General features: G+C 44.4%; 1 protein-coding gene across 1 annotated transcript in view; it reads right to left on the reverse strand.

Moving 5' to 3' along the window:
- The window catches only part of zbtb47b (zinc finger and BTB domain containing 47b), a gene marked incomplete at its 3' end in the record, with an annotated part of 43774 nt that overhangs the window by 18736 nt on the left and 1974 nt on the right, over nt 1-23064 (reverse strand). The gene's annotated exons all lie outside the window — the stretch shown is intronic.

The following is a 23064-nucleotide window of genomic DNA, read 5'->3' on the forward strand; positions in this document are numbered from 1 at the left end:
TCAGCTGCCATCTCTATCAGACCATGATCAAAGGCCCTGCACTTCACACTTATTTGTATTCATATAATGTGAAAACCAACATCCAGTCAGTATACCCTAATGAATGACAAACACGTTGCCGGTGAACTGTTGCACCATTAACCCATTTTGGGCGGGAACCCCTTTTGGTGTTAGCATTATGTTATGCTTTAGCTATTGAAAAATAGCAGATCTACAAGCTCGTAGCGCGCCACCGAGTGGCGCGCTACGAGCTTGTAGGTCTGTTATTTTTGAAAAATCGTGAAAATGTGCCTCAAATCTGTGAATATATATTTCTTTCAGAGTTTCAGTTTTTAACTCAAATCTTTGATTCTGGGGAGGTCCCTGGAACAACATATTTTCAGATGGGGGTCGGCTGCATATACCATTACATATAATTTTTGGGGTTCTTGACATGAAATATTGAGAACCACTGATATAGAAACATGAGTCATGAGGCATTTTAAATAGACATTTTTTAAAATTTCGATGTCAGGCCAAAATGGGTTAATTCCATCCAGACTGGATTCTTCAGAGATATTTCTGCCCCAGGCAGACATCTGCGGTGGCCCGTTTGTTGTGTCTGTAACAATAATAGTCGCTGTCGGGCCAAAAATCTCTTATCTGTACTGGAACTTTTTGTGTTTTTTTTCCGTAAATCAACGCCCTACCGCCCATCATACCACAGCATCACGCCATCACACAAAAGCATTTAGAAGTAGCAAGATTCACAAGCTTTGAAACGCCACGTTTCGAAGCTTGCGGATCTGCTACATTTGATGCTTTTGAATTTGAATCCTGAAAAAGTAACAGTTTTGGAAATATGAGGTTTCCCCACACGACAAGAGACGACATGCAACACTAGTCTAACCCATTTTGGGCGGGAACCCCTTTTGGTGTTAGCATTATGCTATGCTTTAGCTATTGAAAAATAGCAGATCTACAAGCTCATAGCGCGCCACCGAGTGGCGCGCTATGAGCTTGTAGGTCTGCTATTTTTGAAAAATCGAAGAACGACATAATAGGTGGTTAAACAACTAGTCGACTAGTAAACTAGGCAACTAGTCAACTAGTAAAAATGACTAGAAGTGAATGCCCTAGTTCAGCCACAGCTGTTGTTACACATTGCCGTTACATTGTGATACTGCTAAATAGTAACTTCAAGTAGAAACATAGCATAGAAACATAGCTTTTTCAGAAAACTGTCAGGATGTAGAAGACATTTTTAGAATGTCAAAATGTCAAAATGGGCTAATGCAGAAAAAAAACAAAACAAAAAAAACACAGAGCTAGCGCTTTTCAGTTTAAAAGAGCACATCCATCCTCTTTCCGATCCGCCGTCTGTCTTCATTGTCCTCACCTGACATCACCCCCTGCCACTCCCGTTCACTCCCCTCTAAATGTCAGCGAGGGAGAGCGCCGCGGTCAGAGCGTTTGTTTCGCTGTCATTACCGGGAGCACCACCTTTAACCACCCTCTCCATCACATGGCTATGAGGATTACATTATGATTATTCATAAACAGCGTACCGGAGACAAACACCTCTAAAAGGCTGGATTAACCCATTTTGGGCGGGAACCCCTTTTGGCGTTAGCATTATGTTATGCTTTAGCTATTGAAAAATAGCAGATCTACAAGCTCATAGCGCGCCACCGAGTGGCGCACTACGAGCTTGTAGCTCTGGTATTTTTTGAAAAATCGAAGAAATCGACTGACATAGAAACATAGCTTTTTCAGAAAACTGTCAGGATGTAGAAGACATTTTTAGAATCTGATCTCGGGTCAAAATGGGTTAATAACACACCCATTTAAATGGGCTCCGCTCAGAGCATTTACGCAGCATATTATGTGCCATCTGACATGTTGCACTGGCTGTGTACTACATTTGGTGAAGACGCCTGAAATAGTATGTAAAAAGTGGGCTCCCAATGTATGAATGAACAACCCATTGTAAAGTGCATTGAGCACTTTGGAAAAGCGCTATAAAAATGCAATTCATTATTATAATGGATCTGTGAACCTTTTCTTGTCCTCATTATCAGTAATCACTACATGCAGTATGTAATACATATTGTTTGATTTATGGAGAAGGCCAATAGGCAATTAGAAGGCTCTCCAGAGCATTAACCCATTTTGGACTGAGGTCGATAAAAAAAAGGCTTCAAAATCCTAACATTTTTCTGAAAAACCCATGTTTCTATGTCAGTGGTGCTCAACCTTTTTCATGTCAAGGACCCCCAGAATGATCTCTATTGGGCCACGGACCCCCATCTCAAAATATGTAGTTCCAGGGACCCCCCCAGAAGCCAAATTTCAGTTAGAAATGTTCGCTCTGAAATAATAAATAAAAAATATATATATAATTAAAAAAAAATAAGATTTGCGCCACATTTTCACGACTTCTCAAAAATAGCAGACCTACAAGCTCGTAGCGTGCCACCGAGTGATCTGCTATTTTTCAATAGCCAAAGCATAACATAATGCTTAAAACACCAAATGGGGTTCCCGCCCAGAATGGGTTAAGTATCCACAGACAGTCACAGAGGTGGAGCTCAACTCAGTGTCTCTATCTCAGTCAACTCAGTGTCTCTATCTCAGTCAACTCAGTGTCTCTATCTCAGTCAACTCAGTGTCTCTATCTCAGTCAACTCAGTGTCTCTATCTCAGTCAACTCAGTGTCTCTATCTCAGTCAACTCAGTGTCTATCTCAGTCAACTCGGTGTCTCTATCTCAGTCAACTCAGTGTCTCTATCTCAGTCAACTCAGTGTCTCTATCTCAGTCAACTCAGTGTCTCTATCTCAGTCAACTCAGTGTCTCTATCTCAGTCAACTCAGTGTCTCTATCTCAGTCAACTCAGTGTCTATATCTCAGTCAACTCAGTGTCTCTATCTCAGTCAACTCAGTGTCTCTATCTCAGTCAACTCAGTGTCTCTATCTCAGTCAACTCAGTGTCTCTATCTCAGTCAACTCAGTGTCTCTATCTCAGTCAACTCAGTGTCTCTATCTCAGTCAACTCAGTGTCTATCTCAGTCAACTCAGTGTCTCTATCTCAGTCAACTCAGTGTCTCTATCTCAGTCAACTCAGTGTCTATATCTCAGTCAACTCAGTGTCTCTATCTCAGTCAACTCAGTGTCTCTATCTCAGTCAACTCAGTGTCTCTATCTCAGTCAACTCAGTGTCTCTATCTCAGTCAACTCAGTGTCTCTATCTCAGTCAACTCAGTGTCTATCTCAGTCAACTCAGTGTCTCTATCTCAGTCAACTCAGTGTCTCTATCTCAGTCAACTCAGTGTCTCTCTCAGTCAACTCGGTGTCTCTATCTCAGTCAACTCAGTGTCTCTATCTCAGTCAACTCAGTGTCTCTATCTCAGTCAACTCGGTGTCTCTATCTCAGTCAACTCGGTGTCTCCATCTCAGTCAACTCAGTGTCTCTATCTCAGTCAACTCAGTGTCTCTATCTCAGTCAACTCAGTGTCTCTATCTCAGTCAACTCAGTGTCTCTATCTCAGTCAACTCAGTGTCTATCTCAGTCAACTCAGTGTCTCTATCTCAGTCAACTCAGTGTCTCTATCTCAGTCAACTCAGTGTCTCTATCTCAGTCAACTCAGTGTCTCTATCTCAGTCAACTCAGTGTCTCTATCTCAGTCAACTCGGTGTCTCTATCTCAGTCAACTCAGTGTCTCTATCTCAGTCAACTCAGTGTCTCTATCTCAGTCAACTCAGTGTCTCTATCTCAGTCAACTCAGTGTCTCTATCTCAGTCAACTCGGTGTCTCTATCTCAGTCAACTCGGTGTCTCCATCTCAGTCAACTCAGTGTCTCTATCTCAGTCAACTCAGTGTCTCTATCTCAGTCAACTCAGTGTCTCTATCTCAGTCAACTCGGTGTCTCTATCTCAGTCAACTCGGTGTCTCTATCTCAGTCAACTCAGTGTCTCTATCTCAGTCAACTCAGTGTCTCTATCTCAGTCAACTCGGTGTCTCTATCTCAGTCAACTCAGTGTCTCTATCTCAGTCAACTCAGTGTCTCTATCTCAGTCAACTCAGTGTCTCTATCTCAGTCAACTCGGTGTCTCTATCTCAGTCAACTCGGTGTCTCTATCTCAGTCAACTCAGTGTCTCTATCTCAGTCAACTCAGTGTCTCTATCTCAGTCAACTCAGTGTCTCTATCTCAGTCAACTCAGTGTCTCTATCTCAGTCAACTCGGTGTCTCTATCTCAGTCAACTCAGTGTCTCTATCTCAGTCAACTCAGTGTCTCTATCTCAGTCAACTCAGTGTCTCTATCTCAGTCAACTCAGTGTCTCTATCTCAGTCAACTCAGTGTCTCTATCTCAGTCAACTCAGTGTCTCTATCTCAGTCAACTCAGTGTCTCTATCTCAGTCAACTCAGTGTCTCTATCTCAGTCAACTCGGTGTCTCTATCTCAGTCAACTCGGTGTCTCTATCTCAGTCAACTCAGTGTCTCCATCTCAGTCAACTCAGTGTCTCTATCTCAGTCAACTCAGTGTCTCTATCTCAGTCAACTCAGTGTCTCTATCTCAGTCAACTCAGTGTCTCTATCTCAGTCAACTCAGTGTCTCTATCTCAGTCAACTCAGTGTCTCTATCTCAGTCAACTCAGTGTCTCTATCTCAGTCAACTCAGTGTCTCCATCTCAGTCAACTCAGTGTCTCTATCTCAGTCAACTCAGTGTCTCTATCTCAGTCAACTCAGTGTCTCTATCTCAGTCAACTCAGTGTCTCCATCTCAGTCAACTCAGTGTCTCTATCTCAGTCAACTCAGTGTCTCTATATCTCAGTCCACTCAGTGTCTCTATCTCAGTCAACTCAGTGTCTCTATCTCAGTCAACTCAGTGTCTCTATCTCAGTCCACTCAGTGTCTCTATATCTCAGTCAACTCAGTGTCTCTATCTCAGTCAACTCAGTGTCTCTATCTCAGTCAACTCAGTGTCTCTATCTCAGTCAACTCAGTGTCTCTATATCTCAGTCAACTCAGTGTCTCTATCTCAGTCCACTCAGTGTCTCTATCTCAGTCAACTCAGTGTCTCTATCTCAGTCAACTCAGTGTCTCTATCTCAGTCAACTCAGTGTCTCCATCTCAGTCAACTCAGTGTCTCTATCTCAGTCAACTCAGTGTCTCTATCTCAGTCAACTCAGTGTCTCTATCTCAGTCAACTCAGTGTCTCTATCTCAGTCAACTCAGTGTCTCTATCTCAGTCAACTCAGTGTCTCTCTCTCAGTCAACTCAGTGTCTCTATCTCAGTCCACTCAGTGTCTCTCTCAGTCAACTCAGTGTCTCTATCTCAGTCAACTCAGTGTCTCTATCTCAGTCAACTCAGTGTCTCTATCTCAGTCAACTCAGTGTCTCTATCTCAGTCAACTCAGTGTCTCTCTCTCAGTCAACTCAGTGTCTCTATCTCAGTCCACTCAGTGTCTCTCTCAGTCAACTCAGTGTCTCTATCTCAGTCAACTCAGTGTCTCTATCTCAGTCAACTCAGTGTCTCTATCTCAGTCAACTCAGTGTCTCTATCTCAGTCAACTCAGTGTCTCTATCTCAGTCAACTCAGTGTCTCTATCTCAGTCAACTCAGTGTCTCTATCTCAGTCAACTCAGTGTCTCTATCTCAGTCAAATCATTGTCTTGGCAGTGGTTTGTTCCGTAAGTAGCAGGAGAATCCTTATTCCTTATAGACTTCATCCCTGGCCTAGGCAGGCGGTATGCACTCGGCTCCTGGCCCGAGTCGACGACTAATGGAACCACGCCAGGCGGTGGGGACGAGTCTAAGCATTTCGTAGAATTGGGAGTGAAAAAAAAAGAAAATCCCTCTCTTCTAATTTGACTTTCACTGGTGGCATTCAGGGGAAAATGCCCTCTTCCCCCCCCCCACACGGGCCAACTAGATTTACTACTCTATAAAGTCTGTGTTTCCTCCATTGAACGGCTGGCCCTGCACTGTCGATGTGCCGTGTGACATCCCAAGAGCTGCCATTTTAAAACTTCTCTTGTCCATTTACTGCAGTCTGGTGGTGCTACGCTTATCTGGAAAAGCACTGTGAGGCCACAGTAAGGGAAGTATAAACTATAAAACATTGGAACCTTTGCGTAGCAGCAATATCCTTCCTATTCCCCCTCCCTGCTCCCTGGCCAACAACATGCCTTTCTGTGTATTTTTGCAGGCTTACATTTGTATCATTCATGGCAGATGCTGTACAAATATATTTCGACATAGTCTTAAGATATAAAAGATTCTGGATGGGTGTATGGCAGTTTAAAAAAAAGTACATGCGCAGAAGATAAGACTGTTATTTCTTATTTGTATGAAATGAACACAGATCTGGTAAGTACAAGTTAGGGAAATTATTAATGAAGGCTATGGGCCCTATTTTCTCCAGTGCTTTACCGCTTATCCCTAAACTTCTTTGCCTTTTGTTCTTTTTTTTTACAAGCTCACAACCTGTCGTTGTGAGCTTGTAAGTATTTGAAAATGTGTTTCAAAATAGTAGAAAACGGTATGGCACTGGAAAAAACAGGGCCCCAATCATGCCCCATCTCGGTTGTCTGTGTTGGTGTAGTTGGTGATCGTTGAACACCCTGAGCTATTAGCCCAATGTCACAGAACACTGCAGAACCCTTTGTAGGGTGAGGGAGACGTCCTATCCAGACCGGATAGTGTGTCACCCACACATACATTATTTGCAACGTCCCTGGTTCAATTCCAGCCATAGACACTGTACTGTGTTGCATTTAACCCATTTTGACCTTAGATCAGATTCAAAAAATGTCTTCTACATCCTGACAGTTTTCTGAAAAACCCATGTTTCTATGTCAGTCATTCTCAAACATTTTCATGTCAAGGACCCCCAGAATTATATGCATTTGGCCGCCAACCCCCATCTGAAAATATGTAGTTCCAACTTCCAGGGACCCGCCCCAGAAGCAAAGATTTGAGTTAAAAACGTTCGCTCTGAAAGAATATATATTCAAAGATTTGCACTACACATTTTCACGATTTTTCAAAAATAGCAGACCTACAAGCTCATAGCGCGGCACTCGGTGCCGCGCTATGAGCTTGTAGATCTGCTATTTTTAGTATAAGTAAGTAAGTAAGTAGCCTTGCCGAGCCATGAGGCCCATAGGGCAGGAGCCTATCTCCTGTTTCTGTAGCGTGAGGCAGCTTGATGTACAAGTACACCCCCTGGACATGACGCTAGTATGTCGCAGGGACTAAAGTATAACATAATGCTTAAAACACCAAAAGGGGTTCCCGCCCAGAATGGTTTAAATAAATCAAAACAAGACATGGTCTAATAGTGGCTTGTGGATCTCAGCCGTCATGTAGCCGGTCTATGACGTCTGTCATCTCCATAGCCTATTTGGGTAAAGATTCAGCACGGTCCACCTCCCTTTGACTTTCAGTATGAACTTAAAAACGTAAACAATAAATACAAAACATTCACAATCAGAAAGATATTCAGGGATTGATGTCCTTTGGTCTACTGGCAGCATGCCCAATAGACTGATTGGTCAAGTGGTTTTCTTGATTAGCAAACTGGATTCACTCACTCACAGACAGACAGACAGACAGACAGACAGACAGACAGACAGACAGACAGACAGACAGACAGACAGACAGACAGACAGACACTCTTCTAGATGTCTCGCCCTTTTAAGCACCACGCCTTAAAGCTTCCCTAAAACTATCCTAAACTAGAAAGGTTTATGCGCTTAGGGGAGTGCATATCTCTGGCAGGAAGTACGTGTGGCCAGTCTATTTCTGTTGCAGACCTCCAATATAAAATGTAAGTCCTAAAAAGTAAACAAATATTAACAATACGTGAGCATGGACAAGACATCTTGTCCATGCTCAACCATCCCAGTGGTTTACGAGATGAACTGTGGACAAAGTGAGTGAGTGAGTTAGGCCCCATTTACACTGGCAGCCAAATCTAGCCTGAATCAGATCTGTGCCACATCCAGATTGGAATCTGATTTGTTTAAATGAGTCATGTGACATGTTAGACTAATTTAAACCAATCGGATTTCAATCTCGATGTGGCACAGATCTGATTCAGGCTAGATTTGTCTGTCAGTGTAAATGGGGCCTAGTAACATACGGACAGAGTGGCTGAGTGCAGTGAGTGGGTGTCCTTTGCATATCTTCAGAACCGTTCAACCGGTTGATTTCAAATAAATAAATAAAAATCACACGTGAAATGAGGGGCGCTTTTATCATCATCATCATCCTACATCATCACATTCCGGCCAATCACAATTGGCGTCCTCACTTATCATACAGGTTTAATTTTAGTTTGTTTTTCCTTAAACAAACATTAAATGTCATTGAAAATGAACAGAGTTTAATGTTGTTTGTTTTGTCCTCGATGTTGTAAGATGAGCGCCCCTCACTTCACACGGGTATGATTTTATCCTCAATTCCATGGTACACACAGACACAGAAAGCTGGCTATAGGCCACTATAGGAGTACCGTGCTCAGCCAATGAAATCATCGCTATATGGGGTACACACATTGCTCAGCCAATCAAAGCATCGATATGGCGTACACACAAAAGCTGGACATAGGAGGGGATAGTGCCCCTCAAAAATGGGAGATCCGGCCACTCGGAGTTAAAAGAGGGAGCAGACTTTTACTAAACCAGCACATTTCAACCACAAGCGGTCTTCTTCATCAGGGCTGATGAAGTTCTCCAAAAGATGTGTCCATGTGTCCTTTATATGCCCATATATGGAGATCCCCGATGTCACCAATATGACTTACCGCCGGTACACTTTGATACGACGTATATTGGCAGTATACACTTACTGGCCTGTACAGTAAGTACACCAGGTATTGCATAACCGACGGGGCCATTTGTTCCGCACAGGCATTGCGCAAGTAAAGTAATAACTAGTCACTGTGGCCAAAGAGCTGTCCTGGCATTGATCCGACGGCTCTTTATTCAGAAGCAACACTTGGTCTAATGTATTTATTGATCGCTAAACCCTAACCTAACATTTGTCTGACTTTTTGGGGGTACTGAATAATGGACTGTCAGACCAAAGTGCCAGGTCCCGCCACAAATGGCTCATTAAAGGGGCATTCCACTCATTTAACATTTTACTTTGTCATTAATATACCTTAGAGCTGTTATGTGGAAATAATTAAAAAAAAGTCCCCCCATTCTGTGTTTCCTAGAACTGTAATTATGAAAAGAAAAACATTAACATGGTGAAACACATCTTGATGACATCATCAAGATGTGTTTCACCATGTTAATGATTTTTTCAGACCTCTGGTTCTAGGAAACACAGAATGGGGGGACTTTTTTTTATTATTTCCACACAACAGCTCTAAGTATATTAATGACATAGTAAAATGTTGAAAATGAGTGGAATGCCCCTTTAACTGAAATAATGATAGCTATGTTAAATGGTGCATTTATATAGCACCTTTATCCAAGGCGCTTTACATAGTTTGTGCATTACATTCACCCATTCACACACACATTCACACACCGATGGCAGAGGAAACCATGCACATCGGGAGCAATTCAGAGTCTTGCTCAAGGACACTTCAACACCAACTCTGGGGGAGCCCGGAAACCTTGCAGTTCCCATCAGGCCACTCTACCCACTGAGCCACTGCCGCCCCTATCAGTTAACGGATAAAATGACAAGCTCGCAGTTTGCAACAGCAAAAACCATAACCATCCATCAGTAGATCATGATGGGGCGCCTATAACTATACGTTGGTCCGACGCAACAGTCTGACACATGCGTGGCTGGTGAAGACTCACCCGTGGCTCCCGACATGCGTTGCCGGTTAAGACACATACGTGGCTTACTTCCATGTGAGGTTAGGGTTAGGTTAGGGTGTCAGACTAATGCCTGTCAGTTAGTTAGTTGTTAGCAGAGTAGTATAAAAGAGAGTAATGACACTCCCGTTGACTCTCATTGTAACAATGGAATGCGGAAGTGCTCATTCTATCTCAATGGAATAGTTCCAGCCATAGGAGCAATGTTTGGAACTATCGCCCATAGGCACCCGCTTTGCGGCGAGATCAAAGCGTGTCACCACTCTCTTACTACATTACTCTGGTTGTTAGTACGTCGGACCAAACACATTCACCCGGCAATGATCACACAAGTTCACCCAGACGCGTTTAGGTGTCATATACAGTACCTGGACTGCGCCGCCGCTATAGCAGCCAAGGCCACTTTAAGTTCTCACTCACGGAAGAAAAGCGCACACTCAGCAGTCTGCTTCAGACCGACCACTTCCTGCTGAGGGGCCCAGGTTGGGGTTCTGTTTGAGTGACACCGCAAGGAAGCAGAGTGGGCACGGTGTCAGCACCACTCTGTCTCACTGGGATGAGGATGGCAGGCGTAGTGCGTGCACGTGCGCACACGCACACGCAAACACACACACACACACACACACGCGCGCGCACACACGTCGTTAGCCGTTAGCATGACAGCCAGACCCTACATACAAACCCAGCCCAGTGCCTCTAAAAACGCACATACATACTTTTATGTCACAGGCAATGGATCACCTCATAAATAAACAGACAGGCAACATTAAACCATTTAGGCCGGACGTCGAAATTTAAAAAATCTCTTCTAAATCCTGACAGTTTTCTGAAATTCCTATTGTTTCTATATCAGTGGTGCTCAATATTTCATTTCAAGCACCCCAAAAATTATCTGTAATTGGCCGCCGACCCCCATCTTTTAATATGTTATTCCAGGAACGATTTGAGTTAAAAAACGTTCGCTCTGAAAGAATATATATTCAAAGATTTGCGCCACATTTTCAAGCTCATAGCGCGGCACTCAGTGGCGCGCTATGAGCTTGTAGATCTGCTATTTTTCAATAGCTAAAGCATAACATAATGCTAACACCAAAAGGGGTTCCCGCCCAGAATGGGTTAAGAGAAGGTGCACAGGGCAGAACAAGGGCATGTCATGATGGGGGGGTAACTCTAATCAGGCAGCCATTAAAAAGGCATCAGGTTAATGACAGACACGGTGTCCTCTGTGTGTCCACCACTACATCCTCTCAGTCGCTGACACTGACTGAATGTATACGGTCAAAGACAGCCCAGAGATGGTTGGAACGCCCTACCAACAGTCATTAAGACATGTGAATCCCTCGACTCCTTCAAAACCGCTCTCAAAGGGCACCTACGGACGGCTGCAATTCGAAACTGGCCCCCGTAAAATCTGAATCCCCCCCCCTTTTTTCCCCTCACTGTATACGTTTCTTTTCCCTTTTTACCTCCGTTATGATGAATTCCTGTTCTGTTCTTTGACTATATAGAAGTGTCTATTTGTACGTCTCTAAATGTTTTGATGAATTGAACATGGTGGACCCTCTTGTAAACAAGTGTAATGCTTAATTGGGTCGTCCACTCACAGTTAACAGTCTTTGTATTGAGTTTGTGCTTGAAATGTACTGTAATTGTGCAAACTGTTAATAAATATTTCAATCAATCAATCAAAGATGGTAAAAGAAGCGGATTCCGTCTCCATGGCTGAGAGAGAACCGTGGCTGTTCCTCCATGCCAACAGAGAGAGAGAAAAGAACCCGCACACACTCATCTGCGCCAAAAGTTATACTTTATTGACGACGTTTCGAGCCAAGGCTCTTCATCTGGTCAAACCCCATGTGCCATGCCAAACCCATTATCCAAACCCTCCACCTGTTATCCCTCTATGGGCCCTTTTCCACTAACCCATTTTGACCTGAGATCAGATTCTATAAATGTCTTCTACATCCTGACAGTTTTCTGAAAAAGCTATGTTTCTATGTCAGTCGATTTTAAAAATAGCAGATCTACAAGCTCCCAAGGTTCCCGCCCCAAAATGGGCTAAGAACATTGGTTCTAGAACTGGTTCCGTTCCGGATTCTTGGAACCTTGATGCTTTCACAAAAACGGCGGCCATTTTTTTGGTTCCAGTTCCGAACCAACTTTTAAGGGTTATGAAACATTTCATTTTCAGTGGAAACACGCAGGAAAAAAAGAACCAAACCGGTACAACCTCGGTTGGAAAAGGGACTTTTACTGTGGACTAGCGATGGCTAAATGCAGTCACCCATAATACCGCTAGCCTGCATCGGCAGAGGACTCATGCTAAATGCAGTCACCCATAATACCGCTAGCCTGCATCGGCAGAGGACTCATGCCACACCACCCCAGTGAGGTCAACTATCATTGACCGGGGAGAGAGGATAGATGCGAGGTCTAGGACGAGTGCATCAATGGATTGCGTCAGCTCGAGCGACTCCTAACCCCAATTGCTCCCCGGGTGCTGCGTGCCCTAGACAGGCTACTCACTGCTCCTAGTAGTTATAGGACGGGTAAATGCAGTACAACTTTCATGTATGTGCAAATATACAGTGACAAGAAACACCCCAAGGAGTCGAGTGGGGGACATTCTATCTTTCTAACTATTCTAAAATCGGGCAATACTAGTTAGGGCATTAAGCAACTAGTCGACTAGTTTACTAGTCGACTAGTAAATGCACTAGTCGACCTTGTTGGTACTAGTTGACTAGTACCAACTAAAATAAAATAATGTTTTTTTGGGGGGGGTTTTCTTCCCTATTTTGTAGGCCTCAAGATCAGGTAGATTATAGTTATAGTCACCAATGTACACCGTTTTTAAATGTACAAATATTTATTTCCCAAAAAAAAAGTTTACATATAGGTAGTTAAACAACTAGTCGACTAGTAAACTAGGCAACTAGTCAACTAGTAAAAATGACTAGAAGTGAATGCCCTAATACTGGTAGTCTACTCCACGTGGTCTGCAGTCATCATCCCGTACCATCATGTTCAGGTCCCCCCCCCCCCACCCCACGTCGGTGAGAGTGTGTAGTCAATGCGTTGAAACTGGACTGGGCCAGGTCCTGTCTGCTCTCCTTCAGGTCCTGTCTATTGAAACTGGACTGGGCCAGGTCCTGTCCAAGGGGGCAGTGAGGCTATTCAACGTTGAAGCTCTGGGTCCTAGTGGTAGGAGGAGGGACTACAGGCGGACCCGTGGATTCATGACCGGGAAACCCCTTGCAGCTGGGCTTTAACGTTGAGCGCTCGGTTGCCCTACGTCACTCAGGACCTCAAAGTTGAGGTCCGGGGAGGGACTTCCGGCAGTCTTCCGGGTGCTTCAAAACGCCACTGAGCAACTTCCACTGACATGAATAGCTGGGGGGGCGGAGCTTCGCGCCAGTTCAGTCTCTATTATATATATACTCTATGGTCCTGTCTGCTTTCCTTCAGGTCCTGTCTATTGAAACTGGACTGGGCCAGGGCCTGTCTGCTCTCCTTCAGTTCCTGTCTATTGAAACTGGACTGGGCCAGGTCCTGTCTGCTTTCCTTCAGGTCCTGTCTATTGAAACTGGACTGGGCCGCCAGGTCCTGTCTGCTTTCCTTCAGGTCCTGTCTATTGAAACTGGACTGGGCCAGGTCCTGTCTGCTTTCCTTCAGTTCCTGTCTATTGAAACTGGACTGGGCCGCCAGGTCCTGTCTGCTTTCCTTCAGTTCCTGTCTGTCTATTGGGGAGTTTCTTCCTCGTCTGCAGTCTGCTCTCCTCTCAATCCAATCAGCGCAGAGACCCAGAGCACTGACCTTGAGGTAAGAATATACACAGTAACAGACCTGCATGCGTATGTATCCCCACCCCACCCCGTGCGCGTCACACACACACACACACACACACACACACACACACACACACACACACACACACACACACACACACACACACACACACACACACACACACACACACACACACACACACACACACACACACACACACACACACACACACACACACACACACACACACACACACACACACACACACACACACACAGTCATACAGTATGATAATGAAGGTACAACGAGTTCCGTTTTGTAGAACATTAGACTGTTTTTTGCTTTTAGTTTCCTTTTACAAATATGATATAATAAGGTGACTATGATAATTTAAAAAAAGTTCATAAAAATGTACTGAGCTCACACCCTACAGTGGCACGAACACGCAGATATTCAGTAAAACGGCAGTGCTCTGTCAGATGATGACGTTTGTGTGTGTGTGTGTGTGTGTGTGTGTGTGTGTGTGTGTGTGTGTGTGTGGGGGGGGGGGGTGTTCTCCCTTGCGTGCAGTGCACAGAAAGAAGTGTGTTCTGTTGCTTTTAATGAGACAGACGGTATGAAAGACAGCCCTGAAGGAGGATGGGATGGCTCTGGAGGAATGTGATCCTATAGGCCGGGGGTTCTCCTCAACCTCCCCACATGATCCTATAGGCCGGGGGTTCTCCTCAACCTCCCCACATGATTGTCTCCACCAGGCCGAAGGCATGCAGGGGAGAGAGTATGTTTTGCACTCCGTCCGTCCGTCCGTGCGTGTGTGTATGTGTGTCCGTCCGTCTGTGTACAGCTAATCTCCGGCACCGTTAACACGGTCAATGCCAAACTTTGCACACACACTCCCTGGATGCAAACGATGAACCTCTGCTTCAAATTTTCCAGAACGGCCTGTTATAGCGCCACCAGGAGGCCGAACACATTTTTTGATATTACTCCTCCAGATTTTGTCCAGAAATCCCGCAAATCGTTACACAGTATCTCTATAGTCATGTCACATGTGCTCAAGACCGATCTGTCCGATATTTCATATTCCATCCTAATTGGCTAACATTGGTTTTCAAAGTTTGCAGGATTGGCCGTTTTGTACAAAAAGCCTCAAATCATGAACGCAGCGTGCAATTTACGTGGCGTGGTGGGGGTGGTTGTGTGTGTGTGTGTGTGTGTGGGGGGGGGGGGGGGTGACAGTGAAGTGACAATAGAGAGTATGCGCGTGACATCATCATCATACCCGGAAGTTATGCGGGAACGCCTACTGAGTGGCAAAAAACTACTTTCTGGCCTTGACAGCCCATTCATCCAAACAGAAAAGTCATATTTGATTGCATTAAATGACTTTAAAACAACGCTAAAAATTCACTTTTCCACTCAAAAAGAAAAAAAAGAAAGCTCACAACATTATGAGCTTGTAGATCTGCTATTTTTACAATATTTATCTGTGGAACCGAGTCAAACTAAATAGAGATGTACCGCTACCATATGTTTTCTTCCTCATAGCGATTACCATAATTTTCTGAGTACCGATCCGATACCACACCAGTGACATAAATAAATTAACAATCTAGGACAGTGGTTCTCAAAGTGAGGTCCAGGGATCCTGTGGGTTCCTCGAGGGTGTTCCAAATGGACAATTACAGGTCTGTAATGGCGCGTACACACTGCACGATATTTCCTCCGATTATGCTGTCGGGGAGCATTTTGTCTGTTGTCATCAATATTGGCCAGCAACTCTACATCTGACCTCAAACCCTTAGATCTCCAAATATGACATTCCATATGTTGATCCTTCCCCATCCATCCTTCCTCTTCGATGTCTCCCTTTTGACTGATACCTCAGTCCATTTAAACCCTAGATGGGCCTGTCCCAAAGTTATCAGTGCAGTCGCGCCCGGCAGCCGGCGAAAACTAGAGTTCTTAACAGGCCCGAAAATTAAGATCTTACCCCCCCATGCCAAAGCGCCAGTGCTCGCCCAGCAGTCTGCTGTCACCCAGGCAGATATGTTGATCTGACCCCTCATTCCAAAGCGCCAGCGCTCGCCCAGCAGTCTGCTGTCACCCAGGCAGATATGTTGATCTGACCCCTCATTCCAAAGCGCCAGCGCTCGCCCAGCAGTCTGCTGTCACCCAGGCGGATGCGTGCACGCGACCTCAGACGTCTTACTGGTACTAATTATTATTAAGTATTGCCGAAAGCATAATACATACATGCTATAATCATCCACAGCAGGTAGTTGACTAATATAGTTAAGTGTTATGATACACACGTTGTAGTGTAGGAACAGATTGACATGCAAGACACACTTCTGAAAATCACAAAATCTGAGTTAAATTTACAGCAATCATAATATTGTAGATACAGCAAACGGGCTAATTGTTGGAAAGCACTTCAAAGTAGGGCATTCACTTCTAGTCTTTTTTTTTTTTTTAAATAAATATTTGTACATTTAAAAACTGTGTACATTGGTGACCATGGCCCTCATTTATCAATTCGAGTGTAGGATTCGTAGTACACCCACGTCGGGTCGGCATTTACAAAGTGATCGCAGACAGCTGTTCCTTCCTAATTTCATTCCTAGCAGTAATAAATGTGACGGCTGAAATCAATCTGGCACGCCCTATGAAATCTAGCCGCGCCCTCGGTTTTGCGACATGAACAACTGCAATACGACCTGGAAACCATGGTTACAGGAAGAAAAAAAGTTTCACTCGCTTGCCTAAGTTGCCTTGCTGCCCCTGCCCCCCTCCCATACACACACACACAGACACACGCACGCACACGCAACTTGTTGTATCTTAAATAAATAAACCTGCATGAATTAAATAAAGCTGTAGGACTACCCTGTCTGTTTCTCCTCTCGCTTCGCTTCCCTTGCTGCCCGCCTCACCCCCCCGCACGCACGCACGCACATATCGCAATTTGCAAGCAACTGTCACTGTGTTGTTAGTTGTAGGCCTATATTCAATTATTAAAGTCTTTATTCATTTAATATACAACAAGATATATTAGTGAACGAAAACCTGAACCTGTGAACCATGAATTATATAACAAATAGGCGCGCACACACGCTGCTGTTTTGCAAGGTGCATCTCCTGTCCTGTCTGTCTCTCTATCACTGTGGTCCGTCCGTGACACCGTGACCAATTGACCATGCAGTTTGCACGTTCAGTCTATTTAAATTGCCTCGCTGTCAACTGTCAATTATATGAATATTGCAGCCAAAACCGTAGCCTTATGTGGCACTGGACAGTGGTGGTGGTAGGCTGCAGGCTGGCTTAGCCTATACTATCTCCGATGCGTTCCCACTTGCGCTGGCACGGCACATTTGGCATTCGAGCGACGCGTCGGGTTTATTAAACGAGGAGAAGATTGCACATACTGTAACTCCAGAAAGACATCGGCCTGCTGTAGATTAGGCTACAGTAGGCTACCCATGTTGGGACTCTCCGCGCTGCAGCACTGCACTATACTCTCCAACGTCCCGTCATGGAAATATTTCAGAACAGAAAGCCCAAATCCTCGCATATATGTGCTCATCATGCAAAACACTGTTTAAATGGCTTACGCATCTACAGTAACTTGCAACATTGTTTTTAAATGCGCAATTTTAATTGCTTGCTTGTAAAGTTGGAAATCTCCTACTAATTTCATATGACACAAAGACACATCGTTGATGTATTCCTTTACTTTTTTTTTCTTTTTTACATTTAGCCCATATACATACCTATACAGTTTTATATAAACATTTTAGGAGTGAATACATATGTTTCGATGCCTGTGACAGCCTCTCAGCTGGTCAAACAATGCTGCTCCGCTGTTCTACGACAGAAAAACAGGTGAGGACAAAGCGTACGACAGCTCCCGACCAGACGTGGTTTTTGTCTTGGCTCAAGTTCAAATTCAAACGTTGGCGCAAATCGTAAATGCCGAAAATTGCGGTAATTTCGGCGTACACCCATATTTTGGCGTACGCACGGTTGATAAATGAGGGCCCATAACTATAATCTACCTGATCTTGAGGCCTACAAAATCGGGAAAAAAATAAAAAATAACTAGTCAACTAGTACCAGCAAGGGATTTACTAGTCGACTAGTAAACTAGTCGACTAGTTGCTTAATGCCCTACTTCAAAGTATGCCGAATCTCGATGGTCATTTCTGACTGAAAGTCAATTTATCTTATCACTGTACTGTACGTACAGCTTACTAAATCAACAGCAGAATTCACTGCTGGCCACCAATTACAATACCATCAATATCCTTCCTGCCCTAATCCCATTCATTCAAATCACTGATATATGCATAAAGAGTTATATTATGTGCTATAGTCTCGGGGTGGTAACTTATTCTAGACGTGTGGAGTTTACACACCGCCACTCACCATGAAATGTAAAATACAATTTCATCTATATGTTAATGCAACCACAGGTGACAAGCCAATCTACAAGTGATATGGGTTTTTACTCAAGCATGAAATTGGGATGCGCAAACAAAAAAATAAGGATGCGAAAACAACATGTGTATCATCTGAGACTGTAATCTCATCTGTAAACTAAAAAAATTCTGCTGGCTGAATGAGGGGTAACTGTCACGGAGGATTTGGATTGGATCCGGAGGTTCTTTCACCCCCTTGTTGTCCTTTTGAGCAAAAGTGAAATTATCCCATTCTGGGCGGGAACCCCTTTTGGTGTTTAAAAGCATCACGTTATACTCTAGTTATTGAAAAATAGCAGACCTACAAGCTCATAGCGCGGCACGAGTGCCGCGCTATGAGCTTGTAGGTCTGCTATTTTTGAAAAATCGTGAAAATGTGGCACAAATCTTTGAATATATTCTTTCAGAGCGAGCCTTTTTAACTCAAATCTTTGCTTCTGGGGAGGTCCCTGGAACAACATATTTTCAGATGGGGGGGGGGGGGGGGGGAGGCTTATTACATATAATTTTTGGGGGTCCTTGACATGAAATATTGAGCACCACTGATACAGAAAACATGAGGTATTTCAGAAAACTGTCAGGATTTAGAAGACATTTTTTTTAATTTCGACATCAGGCCTAAATGGGTTATGTTTGATTTGCGCGGCCCACGGTGGCGGGAGAGAGACGGCGTCGCGAGTTGGCCGACGTGATGCTGAAAGAAGACATCACGCGCTGCCTGACGGGACCCGATATGACTGAGCTAGACTCAGGAGGTGTAGGATAATCAAAAGGTACTGCCTTGGCGGGGCAGCGACGAGGTTAGAGTGTCCGCACTGAAGCTCTGCCAGGAAGGTTTGTGTCTGGGCCAATGAGCGGGGAGTGGAAGCGCTGAGTCAGGAGGCCTGGCCAAGAGAGGGGCCTGTGGTGCTGGCATCTCCTCTTCACACGCGTGCACGCGCGTAAACACACACACGTAAGCGCTTCACACAACACTGCTCTGTTGGAGGCACAACTCACTATTCCAAGCCAACAGGCACAGGTTTAGAGCATGCACACGCGCACGCACACGCACACGCACACACACACACGCACACGCACACACACACACACACAGATTCAAACTTCATCTCACACATCATTTATTTATTTTTTAAATGCCAAGAAAATGCCAAAATCCAATAACCAACACACGCAAAACACAAAATAGTTCATTTAACTCGGATAGTAAAACAATGGACCCAATAATCCAGTTTTATTTGCGAACATTGAGGTATTTGCTTTTGTATTGCCATAATTTATCCTCCGTCGCACAAATCGGGTGTAAACTCATAGTAAATCAATGTTGCCAAGTCGGATAGGAAGAATGAACTGACACCAGGCCAGAGACCGAAGCACATTGTGACGACTAAAGAACATTGTGACGACTAGCGCCTAGGAGAGGTGCTGACGAAGCCATACCCAGGGGGCAGGTATTACAGGGGATGAAGCTATGATATCTTCATCATCATCGTCCCTTTCATACCATGGCACAAAGCCCCTAAAACGCTGCTTATCGGTGGCATCTCTGGTGTGGGGAAACAATGTGTGTGTGGAGTGATATGATATGTTTGATGAGAAGCAGTGTTGCCATGATTTTGCAAGAGAAACAAGCGCCCAGGTCTATGAAAACAAGTCCACAACCGATGCGTTGTGTAGATCTGCTATTTTCAACAACAACATATCTTGGGGAAAAAAGGTCATTTTGGAAAAAAAATTAAACATTTTATCTTGTATGAGGGGTCTCTGGGCACAAAATATTTTCAGATGGGGTGGGGGGGGGGGGGAGGGGGGTCCTTGCCATGAACAGCAGGAAGCAAGCCCAAATAAGCAACTATACACTTTAGAAACACGCCAAACACAACCTGCAAAACTATACCAATATTTACAAGCAACTTTACAGCAAAAACAAGCCCAGAGTGGCTTATAATAACAACCAGACAAGACATGGCAACCCTGGATGAGAAGGTCAGCGAGGACAGTGGGGAACCAGCGGAGGAGGAGCATCGTCTTTCTATCACAGCCGTGTCCTCCGGACCAATCAATGTGTGCAGCCGCGAATCGGGGAATATGAGCTTAAAAACTGAAATGGCATTGGGTTTACTGTGGACTGAATGTCAATTGTGGCCTACAGGAGAGAGCGTGTTGGTGTGTGTTGCTACGATATAGGTTCAGACGGGAACTGTACTCGATAGTCCAGTGGTTCTCAACCTGTGGGTTGAGACCCCCAGGAGGGTCCTCCCATGATGGGGGGGGGGGGTCAACTTTTAATGCCCTTTAATAACTAAAAGGAAAAAAATAAAAATACCATTACTGCATCAAAGGTAATCAACAATCTATGGTGTATACTATAAAAATCACACCCGTGTGAACTGAGTGGTGCAACTCCCCTCTCCCCCTGCCCCCCCACCCCCTCTCTCTCTCTCTCTGTCATTAGCAGGCAACAGTGCAGCACTATCTCTCTCTCTCCGTTTCTGGCACAACAGCGCCACTTTTGCCCCTACTGGTACTCATAGTCACATAGGTGAACCAACACATAGTAGACCAACACATAGGTTAACACGGACATTGCTGTTCCTTGGAGTGGTTGCACCACTCAAAAACCATTGGCCAAATTGTCAAATAATATGAGAAAGAGGCAAACATTTTGAAAATAACTGATCTACAAGCTCACAATACGTCGCAGTGCTATTTTCACAATATTTATCTGCGGAACCGAGTCAAACTAAATGCCTCAATTCTTCAAAAATGATTATTTTGGGGGGTTGAGAACCCCTCACGACAGAGTATAGCATCTTGCAATGGGTCTGACTCTGGTCCACAAAATTCGCTACACCACCAAGATACCCGCATGTACCCGTCTAGATACTTCCTTAATGTCAACAAAGTCCACACCCACAACACCAGAGGGAGTTCAACAAACCATGTGCAACCCAGATTCGGCACTAACAACAAGGGACTAAATTAATTTCGCTCCTATGCCACAAAAATGTGGAACACCCTACCAACAGTCATTAAGACATGCAAAAGTGCTCTCAAAGGGCACCTACGGACGGCTTCAATTCGAAACTTTTACCCTTTTTACCTCCTTTTATGATGATTTCCTGTTTTCGGCTATATAGAAGTGTATATTTGTACGTACGTCTCTAAATGGTATGATGAATTGAAAATGGTGGACCCTATTGTAAACAAGTGTAATGCTGTATGGTGTCGTCCCGTGTTAGCAGTTTTAGTTGTGCTTGAAATGTACTGCAATTCTGCAAAACTGCTAATAAATACTTCAAATCAATCGAACTGGCGTAGGCTATTATCATAATTACATGGGCTATCTTCTAAAACAAATTACAACTATCGTGTTTAAAAAAAATCACACCTGTGTGAAGTAAGTGGTGCAACTCCGTGTGGGGGTCCCCGAGGGGGGAGGGGGGGGGGATTCCAGACCAACAGGAACGCACCCAGGGTGCCGGCCCGATTCCGGCGAGCCGCCCCACGTCCGAAACGGTTGAGAAATGACAGAGTTACCGTGTGGGGGTCCCTCTACTGTACCCTCCACTGTACTGTCACTGTACTGTACTGTACTGTACTGTACTGTACTGTACTGTACTGGCACACCCGAAATCACCATATATACAGTTAATATGTGCGTGTGTTTGTGTGTGTGTTATGTTGCGCACAGGTGGTGAAAAACAACCATGCTGTTTTCGTGCTCAGACACACCCAGCCAGCCAGCCAGCCAGCCACCCAGCCAGCCAGCCAGCCAGCCAGCCAGCCAGCCAGCCAGCCACCCACCCACACACATAGTCACTTAAGGAAGTGGTTGCACCACTTAAAAAAAATCTTACATTTGAATGACATTTTACTTGCTGTAGCATTTCATGTGTAGTGAGTACCGGTCATTCCTGGATATAATGAAAACATTCAACAAGGTGTGTGATTAAAAGTCCACCTGTATTTGCAGTACAGTACGCTATGGTCTCAGTTGAGGGATTCTTCAGTCCTGCGTGCTAAATATTCTCTTAAAACAAGAGTTTAAACTCATGCCCATCTGTTTTAAATCTCCTCCTCTTAAGTATTTCTGGCCCAAATTCAACTAAAAGCCCTTGGAATACTTGGGTGGGACCCTGATTATTTCTCGAAATATCTTCAAATGTCTGACCGTGAAAAAAAACGGAAAAAAACCAGTAAAGTCTCATGTCAACTTGAAAGCTTTGTGGAGGATTTTTGACTGAGGTTCATAAACGATCAATTATTTTTAAATGTTTTTTCAAATTTGAGGACCCCTCGACAATGAGATACATCTCAAGGGGCTTATCGTCTAAATACATTTCAAATAGATGAAATAAATGTGGTAGAAAGCAGAATAGTTAGAGTTAGACTTCAATAACCGTCCTGTCTCTCTGCACAATGATGCGCAGCAGTGGTGTGATCGTCACACAATACGAAACTCCTGACAGCACTTATTCCGAGAGAGACTCGAAGAAGTGACTTCAAACAAACTCAATCTATTCCAACCCAAAAAAAGAAAGTGCTTACATAAGCCCAGTGAGTTTGACCCCGCATTCTGCAAAAGGCCCTGTCTAATGTTTTTAATCTCAGGGGCATAAATTAGCAGCACCTAAGGTCTTGGTTTCCAAGGAGAGTGCCCTCCTACTGTGGGCCGGAGATGTCTGAGAGAGTTTGTTGCTGGGCTGTGGGATGGCTGCACTTGTCACAAGGACTAAAGCCAGCTCTTTGCTCAGCACCACAGAGACAGCAAAGCCTCAAAGTCAAGGGTGGGCAGGAATGTCCTGAATAGTCCATTACGTAAAACCCCCCCAGTGGCCCAGAGAGGATACAGGGCCAAGAAGAAGGAGCAACTCAAAACTTGGCTACGAACTTAACACATTTCGACCTGAGATCAGATTCTAAAAAATGTCTTCTACATCCTGACAGTTTTCTGAAAAAGC

The sequence above is a fragment of the Electrona antarctica genome (genome assembly GCF_951216825.1).
Source record: "Electrona antarctica genome assembly, chromosome: 20".
NCBI classification, from domain to species: Eukaryota; Metazoa; Chordata; class Actinopteri; order Myctophiformes; family Myctophidae; genus Electrona; species Electrona antarctica.